At 41.7% G+C, this 10,395-nt stretch overlaps 1 non-coding gene across 1 annotated transcript; it reads right to left on the bottom strand.

Moving 5' to 3' along the window:
• Positions 1–7,477: 7,477 nt before the first annotated feature.
• trnav-aac lies at positions 7,478–7,550 on the bottom strand. The gene has a single exon. It is a non-coding gene; the product is annotated as a tRNA-Val (tRNA).
• Positions 7,551–10,395: the final 2,845 nt, after the last annotated feature.

A 10,395-nucleotide genomic window follows, 5' to 3' on the forward strand; every position in this document is an offset into this window, starting at 1 on the left:
GCCGTACCAGGCGGTGATACAGCCCGACAGGATGCTCTCGATTGTGCATCTGTAAAAGTCTGTGAGTGTTTCTGGTGACAAGCCAAATTTCTTCAGCCTCCTGAGGTTGAAGAGGCGCTGCTGCGCCGAGGAACTTAAAACTTACTACCCTCTCCACTACTGTCCCGTCGATGTGGATAGGGGGCTGCTCACTCTGCTGTTTCCTGAAGTCCACGATCATCTCATTTGTTTTGTTGACAATGAGTGTGAGGTTATTTTCCTGACACCACACTTGAGGGCCCTCACCTCCTCCCTGTAGGCCTTCTCGTCGTTGTTGGTAATCAAGCCAACACCACAGTGTCTCCTGACCCCTCCTGTATTTATGCTGCAATAGTTTGTGTCGGGGGGCTAGGCTCAGTCTGTTATATCTGGAGTATTAGTCCTGTCTTATCCGATGTCCTGTGTGAATTTAAGTATGCCATCTCTAATTCTCTCTTTCTTTCTTTCTCTCTCTCTCTCTCTCTCTCTCGGAGGACCTGCGCCCTAGGACCATGCCTCAGGACTACCTGGCCTGATGACTCCTTGCTGTCCCCAGTTCAACTGGTCGTGCTGCTGCTCCAGTTTCAACTGTTCTACCTGCGGCTATGGAACCCTGACCTGTTCACCAGACGTGCTACCTGTCCCAGACCTGCTGTTTTCAACTCTCTAGAGACAGCAGGAGCGGTAGAGATACTCTGAATGATCGGCTATGAAAAGCCAACTGACATTTACTCCTGAGGTGCTGACCTGTTGCACCCTCTACAACCACTGTGATTATTATTATTTGACCCTGCTGGTCATCTATGAACATTTGAACATCTTGTCCATGTTCTGTTATAATCTCCACCCGGCACAGGCAGAAGAAGACTGGCCACCTTTCAGAGCCTGGTTCTTCTCTAGGTTTCTTCCTAGGTTCCATCCTTCCTATGGAGTTTTTCCTAGCCACCGTGCTTCTACACCTGCATTGCTTGCTGTTTGGGGTTTTAGGCTGGGTTTCTGTATAGCACTTTGTGACATCAGCTGATGTAAGAAGGGCTTTATAAATACATTTGATTGATATAAACTTATTGATATAATTTATTTTGTCAGGATGTCGCCCAGGGTTAAGATTGGCCTGTAGGAAATGTTTGCCTTCTCCTTTCCTACTCCCTGACCCGTTCTTAATTCTTTAGTCTATTTTACATTCAGCAAGCGTGCATATCTCGTGCAATAGGCTATGCGTAGGCTAAAGAAATACATTGAAATAAGTGACCAACAAGCTTTTGTAGTCTGGCTTTTCCTGGGACTCCACAAGATTTAAGAGGGAAAGCCGTGGCAATGGAGAGGCCAGGTGCGTAATTACGCAACAGAACAATGACAGACAGGATCGAGATGTAGCCTATAGCTTAAATTAGAAGCGTATTCATATTAGCCCATAATTCACAAGCTCGATGTTAGCACAGTGATATAAAAGTACATTTATCAGATAACGAAATCATAGGTAGCCTGAACACGTTGTGCGATCGCGCTGAGTGCGCTTCCTCCCAGTCCCATGATACCAGCTCTAAAAGCCATAAAGCTACCCAATTGTTTCAGTTTTTTTAGGGACAAGAACTGTATCCTACCTAGGCTACAACAACACAATGTAATGAAGAATGTTATTATTGTTTTCAGTTGAGTAGCCTACAAATCTCGAATCTAGGCTGTAAACCTCATCAAATAGCCTATCTAAAAAGCCTGGCGTATTAAATATTTATTAATTTAGAAATAACTGCATCCTGCCAGCCTGATTGGGCAACCATTTAGTATTTTTTTTCTCTGCAGTTTAGCCTACACGGTCCTGACACGTTAGCTGGCCAGTAATATGTTGAAATTTCTCAGGATGTACAGGCATGCATGGATTTCTGGTGACGCGCATATTAATTATGAAAATGCAAGAGCATGGAGAAAGTTGTATCTATTCATTATTCCCATCAGACTCACTCCTTGAATGCCCTACTCCTTTAAGTTTTCAGTTGTCTAAATAAGCACTATTTTGATCAACATATATATATATATATATATATGTTGATCAAAAGAGTGCTTATTTAGATTACGCAACCGTCGTTATATATATATATATATATATATATATATATATATATATATATTTTTTATTTTTTTTTTTTTTTTATTTTTTTTTAACCTTTTTAGTGTGTGTATGTACTCTACTCTATTTATACTTTTCAACAGTAAAATCATGCCGATCACTTTTAGCTCCTTGGAAAGGAAACAAATAATGTAACTTCTTATGAATTGCCAGGTCCTCGTTAGTATAGTGGTCAGTATCCCCGCCTGTCACGCGGGAGACCGGGGTTCAATTCCCCGACGGGGAGGAAACTTTTTTTGAATTCTGTTCGAGAGATAACCCCCCATTTAATTTTAATTTGATTTATTTAACCTTTATTTAACCAGGTAGGCTAGTTGAAAACAAGTTCTCATTTACAACTGTGACCTGGCCAAGATAAAGCATTGCAGTGTGAACAGACAGCAACACAGAGTTACACATGGAGTAAACAAGTAATTCATATCTTGACTTCAACCCCGTTCTATTTTGAGATTCTATAATAACGACATTCTTAATATGGCTGCCCCCCCCCCCCCCCCCCCCCCTCCCGCATTTAGAATAAAACTTAATGTAGAATGAAATCACAGACAGCCAAACATCCATGGTCAGGGTTCACGAGGACTGCTCGCTATATGGGTCAGTATCACAGATCTGGGTCAGTATCCCAGATTTAATTGATGTTGTATGAACATACATACAGCACGAGGACAGTGGCGGTGGTCTGATAGTATATAAAGCAAATGTCTGTGATTTTAATTAGGGGTGTGAATGTTTAAACGTTCAAATGAAATTGGGATCCCAAACCGAAAAACAGTCTGGGTTAATGATTACACCCCAGCTCTCTCTTCTCTAATGTTTTGAGTGTGTGTTCAGTCTTCGGTTTGTGTCGTGTAGAATATCCTAGCCTATTCATTGATGATAGGCCCTGCTTTAGTGAAGTTGCAAGACATTGAAAGCCAATAAATTCCAGAGACACAGCATTCAATTGTTAGATACATCTTTTGATTGTCGATAGATAGGCCTAGTGCATGGTCTGACTTCGTCTGCCTGGTGGCCGACCTGTCGACACTGTGCCCCTTCCCTCTCTCTATCAGTACCTCGCAGTCTCATTATGAAAGATGTGAGTATTTGTGTTCTCGGAAGTACGGCATTCGACTCTTAGGAGTCGATTCCTATTGGAATCTCATCTTGACACTCAGAAATGGGAGTCGACACAGAGGGTCGAGGAATGAATTATTTTGGAGTCGACTCTCTACCACTACGTCACCGTCGTTAACTGTTGTAAAAGTGGCAGAGAAAGGCAAGCGACAGCAGCGAAGTCCTGTATGGCAATACTTTGAGGTAAAGGAGAAGGAAATGTAAACTTTGCAAGGTGGAATTGAGGTACAGTAATGGTAGTACAGGTGCAATGCTTAACCATCTGAAACGAAGCACCTTGACACCCAAACCGTTGCTGGCAGCAGCACAGATGCATTGTGAAATCACATGGAATTGTATGCATTTTTCTTATCGTTTAACGATAACGATAACGATAAACGAAAAAAAAAAATGTCACATCCCTAGTTTTAATACTGTAAATCTTTAAAAAAATATATAATTGTCTCGAAGGACCATATAATTTGTCAATATTAATCCAACTAGGACCATACAATTTATAAATATGAAGCCAACTAGGACCATATAAATTAAATGTGAATCTGATTCAAAGGACCATGAAATGTATACATATTAATCTGTCTCAAGGGAACATATAATGTTAGTGTTTATAGATATGAATCCGCCTCCAAGGCCCACCCACTTGGGAGCCAGGTCCACCCACTGAGGAGCCAGGCCCAGCCAATCATCATTTATTCATATTAATCCGGCTAGTATGGCAATGTAAATTATGTCAATCTGGCATGAAAAACTTTAGCATTTATATTTATCTCGCTTGAAGGACAATGTTGGTCCAGTGTGTGTGTGTGTGTGTGTGTGTGTGTGTGTGTGTGTGTGTGTGTGTGTGTGTGTGTGTGTGTGTGTGTGTGTGTGTGTGTGTGTGTGTGCCTATATACCTTGAAAGTGACTCACCATTATATCATACTTCCGGGGTCAGTCCCCTAATTATTTTGAATGAATTTTCCGATTATATATTACATTCTTGAAAATGCAGTTGTTTAAGATATATATTTATCAAATGATATTCGTGATTGTGTCTGAATTTAGTCTATAAATCAATCTCTTTGCCAAAATTCGTCATCTCTCCCATGTCTTATTTGACTAGTATTTTTGAAAGTATAAGGATAATAATTCAGCCATAGTTGTTCTGAAATGTTTATTCCTTGCCAACATTTTACTCCCTCCTCTATGTTTAATATAACACACATACGTTAATTATACATTTATGTTTACCTATCCTGTCGTGAAGTTTGTTCTATAGAAAGTATTTGACTCTGATGTGTGTCACAGAAAGTATTTGACTTTAGCCACAAAACTAAGGAAATTATTAGGGGGGAGATTTTCAACACAATACCGTGACACTGGTCTGAGATCACACTGTTGGAGAGATACCGCCCACTGCTGTCGTAATTGTAGTACTGGCCTGAAGAGACCGTAAAGTCAAGATCTGAATGGCCTCTTAGTGTGAAGCGTATCTCACAGACAGACATATTAAAAACACAATAAAACGTATTCCTCCCCGTCGGGGAATTGAACCCCGGTCTCCCGCGTGACAGGCGGGGATACTGACCACTATACTAACGAGGACTGAAAGCTCTGATTAAATCATATTGTTATGTATTTAGCACACAGTTTTTGGACCTGACAACGCCATGAACATTTTATGCTTTGCCATTGGTATTCCATAGTACTGAGCGATTAATGCTTTTTGTGGTCGGTTCGGTTTCGGTTAGATGATGAAAAAATAATCACGGTTTTTGATATTCAATTCACTATGCATTATATGGGTTGACTGCTGTAACAACACAGAATAAAACAACTAATAAAAGTCCTTTAATGGTATTGACTGGTTATCATTTATTAACCATCAGTTATTATGACACACAGCTGTACATTTCAATGAAACATGGTGAAGCCCCAAAATTGCCCTCGCTAGAAGCATATGTTTCAGACATAAGGAAGTGGATGGCTGCAAACTTTCTACTTTTAAACTCGGACAAAACAGAGATGCTTGTTCTAGGTCCCAAGAAACAAAGAGATCTTCTGTTGAATCTGACAATTAATCTTAATCTTCAATTAGTGCTAAACACGGCTGCTAGAATCCTGACTAGAACCTCCCTACACTGGCTTCCTGTCAAGGCAAGGGCTGATTTCAAGGTTTTACTGCTAACCTACAAAGCATTACATGGGCTTGCTCCTACCTATCTCTCTGATTTGGTCCTGCCGTACATACCTACACGTACGCTATCGTACATCCCTACACGTACGCTATGGTCACAAGACGCAGGCCTCAGCTGGAGGCAGGGATTTCTCCTATAGAGCTCCATTTTTATGGAATGGTCTGCCTACCCATGTAAGAGACGCAAACTCGGTCTCAACCTTTAAGTCTTTACTGAAGACTCATCTCTTCAGTGGGTCATATGATTGAGTGTAGTCTGGCCCAGGAGTGGGAAGGTGAACAGAAAGGCTCTGGAGCAACGAACCGCCCTTGCTGTCTCTGCCTGGCCGGTTCCCCTCTTTCCACTGGGATTCTCTGCCTCTAACCCTATTACAGGGGCTGAGTCACTGGCTTACTGGGGCTCTTTCATACCGTCCCTGGGAGGGGTGCGTCACTTGAGTGGGTTGAATCACTGATGTGATCTTCCTGTCTGGGTTGGCTGCTGCTCCAGTTTCAACTGTTCTGCCTTATTATTATTGGACCATGCTGGTCATTTATGAACATTTGAACATCTTGGCCATGTTCTGTTATAATCTCCACCCGCCACCCCACATAGCCTGGTTCCTCTCTAGGTTTCTTCCTAGGTTTTGGCCTTTCTAGGGAGTTTTTCCTAGCCACCGTGCTTCTACACCTGCATTGCTTGCTGTTTGGGGTTTTAGGCTGGGTTTCTGTACAGCACTTTGAGATATCAGCTGATGTACGAAGGGCTATATAAATACATTTGATTTGATATTCACATTACTTTAATAAAATCTTTGTTTTATTTGATGACTTTATTATTTAATTTCAAGTAATCTCATCTCTATAGAGCTGCTGCCTACGTTGTCTGCCAAAATCACTATTTTTGTAGATCTTCAATGTAAACAATTCATACTTTATTGAATTTACAATCTCTTAAATCATGTATTTTCAGGCTCGCAAAGTAACTGCTTTCGAAATCTCTCTTGGTCGCTGTTTGTCTGCCCTGCAGACTGTACAAGAGTAAGCGGGCACGCAACGGATTATGGTCATTGTAGTTAATTACCACGTTTTCTGCGCAAAACCATGTTGTATATTGGCCTGTTGGAAACTACAACTCCCATTATTTATCTCTACAGAAACTGCAAATCGATCAAACAGAACAAAATGAACGAAATGCAATTCAAATAACTGAACCGAAGTAAATATATATATATATTTTTTTTGTATATTTTGTATAATAAAACATTTAAAAAACAGCATTTCAGTAAAGCGCTAAGCCCTAGTATTCCATAAACTCAGTTACTAGTTTTTGAATTGTTGCTTGAATTCAAACTCTATACTATATAAACACATAACATCACAAGAATCAATGTCTTAGCCAACTAATTGAAGAATAATGTGTAAACACAAAGCAAAACTATTTTTCCTGTATTCAGTCCCCATTCATTACTGAATGCTGGCTGTTAAGGTACTGACTGTTCCATAGCAGCTTGTCGAAGGCAGTGCACCCTCTGTCTAATATATCTCTGAATCGCTGGAAGGCAGCCTCACTGTCCACTAATAATAGCCTTTCTCTTTTACACATCACACACACAGAGGCCAGCCACAAAGCCACACAGTACGCATTGAGACAGAGGAGGAGAGAGAGCAGTTCATCATTCCTATAATCTAAAACTAATATGGTGAGAGCAATCTTGAAATTACAAAAACTAACAAACTTAATCTCCGACTCCATTACAACCTGAAGGGGATAAAATAACACTTGAAATAAATGTATCAAATAATTAAATACTTTAAAAAAAATTAAAAAAAATGTTTATGAAATACATTTGCCAAAATTATATATTAATTTATGTCTGTATAGAAATAAATAATATAATTCAAAACCTACTTCTGAGAGCATTATTTAGACACAAAAAAAATTATAGCTGTGGATAAAGCGTTCCATTTCATAATTGCATGCCATAACTTGCTCTCTGCAATACTTGAACGCTTAAGTACTGTGTATGAAAACAGGTATTATTGCCCGCCAAAAAAAGTGTTTCCGCCCGGTCTCGAACCGGGGACCTTTCGCGTGTTAGGCGAACGTGATAACCACTACACTACGGAAACTAGATGCAAGCTGTTGCTGTCTATATAGATGTATCCTTATAACTAATCCTACAGAAGCATCCCAACTCCGAAATTCTGTTTCTTACCGGGCAGATGGACTACATGTACTGTATGTACTGAGTTAGGTGGAATCCCTGCGCTACTATATGTTATAGTTGTATTATATTATTATCAGTGGTACCTGGCAGACGGGTAACATGTCCTGGAGGTACAGTGTGTCCTGGATCAGGTGATTGTCCTGCAGGTCTACAGAGACTAATTTCAGATTCAGGTTCTTCCAGTCGGCGGTGTCGTGGATCAGGTAGACATTGACGTACTGCGCTGCTCATCATATAGAGGTCACAACAGACTCACTCTTTGGGTGACATTTTGTGTAGTGGTTGAAAAACAAGTTTTAATGACTCCAACCTAAGTGTATGTGAACTTCCGACTTCAACTGTACATCTCGTTCTATCTACATGAACAGTATTCTCTTGAAATCGGAGTCCTCGAGATTTCCAGCCATAGCCTACCTTGATCAAAATCAACACAGGTAGGCTGCAATTGTTTTAAAATATGTAGCATATTTGATGAATAAACTTTAGCTTACAGCCCACTACATGTAAACTAGTCTACTTAGCATAGGGAAGATCATAACAATTCCTCTAATTCCTTTTCTACAAAGACCCACACAATTTTCCCACTCATTTTACCAGCATTGCTCGGCGTAGACGCGAATAGACTTGCTTTCTAGTTTGACACGCTATGACGCCATAGACACCCGCTGTCACACCCTGATCTGTCTCACCTGTGTTTCACCCTGATCTGTCTCAACTTGTCTGATTGTCTCCATCCCCCTCCAGGTGTCGCCCATCTTCCCCATTATCCCCTGTGTATTTATACCTGTGTTCTCTATTTGTCTGTTGCCAGTTCGTCTTGTTTGTTCAAGTCAACCAGCGTTTTGTGTCTCAGCTCCTGCTTTTTCCAGTCTCTCTTTTCTCACGCTCCTGGTTTTGACCTTTGCCTCCTGGTTTTGACCCTTGCCTGTCTGACCACACTGCCGACCTGTACCTTTGCCCTCTGAACAGGGAGGACAGGAGAGGGCTCAGAACGCACCCTTGTGGGGCCCCAGTGTTGAGGATCAGCGGGGTGGAGATGTTGTTACCTACCCTCACCACCTGGGGGCGGCCCATCAGGAAGTCCAGTACCCAGTTGCACAGGGTGGGGTCGAGACCCAGGGTACTATGGTGTTAAATGCTGAGCTGTAGTCGATGAACAGCATTCTCACATAGGTATTCCTCTTGTCCAGATGGGTTAGGGCAGTGTGCAGTGTGGTTGCGGTTGCGTCGTCTGTGGACCTATTGGGGCGGTAAGCAAATTGGAGTGGGTGTCTAGGGTGTCGGGTAGGGTGGAGGTGATATGGTCCTTGACTAGTCTCTCAAAGCACTTCATGATGACGGAAGTGGGCGGTAGTCGTTTAGCTCAGTTACCTTAGCTTTCTTGGGAATAGGAACAATGGTGGCCCTCTTGAAGCATGTGGGAACAGCAGACTGGGATAAGGATTGATTGAATATGTCCATTAACACACCAGCCAGCTGGTCTGCGCAAGCTCTGAGGACGCGGCTGGGGATGCCGTCTGGGCCTGCAGCCTTGCGAGGGTTAACACGTTTAAATGTTTTACTCACACCGGCTGCAGTGAAGGAGAGTCCACAGGTTTTGGTAGTGGTCCGTGTTAGTGGCACTGTATTGTCCTCAAAGCGAGCAAAGAAGTTGTCTAGTCTGTCTGGGAGCAAGGCATCGTGGTCCGCGACGGGGCTGGTTTTCTTTTTGTAATCCGTGGTTGACTGTAGACCCTGCCACATACCTCTTGTGAGCCGTTGAATTGCGACTCTACATTGTCTCTATACTGACGCTTAGCTTGTTTGATTGCCTTGCGGTGGGAATAGCTACACTGTTTGTATTCGGTCATGTTTCCGGTCACCTGTAAATGTTTTTGAATGGTCTACTCAAAGTCCAAACCTAAACTCGATTGAGATGTTGTGGCAGCACCTGAAATTAGCAGTTCATGCTTGAAAACCCTCATGTTGCTGAGTTAAAGCAGTTCTGCATGGAAGAGTGGGACAAAATTCTTCCACAGTGATGTGAGAGACTGATAAACAACTACAGGAAGTGTTTGGTTGCAGTCATTGCAGCTGAAGGCGGCTCAACCAGTTATTGTGTAATTTAATATTGATACATTTTTTTTACCTTTTATTTAACTAGGCAAGTCAGTTAAGAACAAATTCTTATTTACAATGACGGCCTACTTGTAAATCCCTCCCCTAACCCGAACGACGTTGGGCCAATTGTGCGCTGCCCTCCACTAATCAGTTGTTGTTTAAGGGGACAATGACTTTTTCACACAGGGGTATTGGGTGTTGCATAACTTTGTTTTATATAAAGTAAATGAAATAATTATCAAAATGTTGTGATTTGTTCACTCAGATTCATTTTATCTAATATTAGGTTTTGGTTGAAGATATACAAACATTCAGTGTCGAAAAAATAAGCAAAAATAGAGAAAATCAGAACGAGGCATATACTTCTTCACGGCACTGTATAGGGAATAGGAAGCCATCCCTGTCTGCTTTTTGTTTATTATCTGGCTTAGCAGAGAGGGTTTGAGCACTTGACTAGAAGGACCATTGTTGTTACAGATGACTGAGGATGCTGCTCATGTTCTGGGAGTCACAGTGCCATCACAAGAAGATGGTTTCCCAGACACAGATTAAGCCTAGTCTTGGTCTAAGAAGGACTTTCAATAAAGACTGGGTTAAATCTGTATGGGAATCCGTCCATAGGAGTAGCTCCTCAACCCTCTGAGACC

The sequence above is a fragment of the Oncorhynchus mykiss genome, chromosome 21, assembly GCF_013265735.2.
Source record: "Oncorhynchus mykiss isolate Arlee chromosome 21, USDA_OmykA_1.1, whole genome shotgun sequence".
Classification (NCBI taxonomy): domain Eukaryota; kingdom Metazoa; phylum Chordata; class Actinopteri; order Salmoniformes; family Salmonidae; genus Oncorhynchus; species Oncorhynchus mykiss.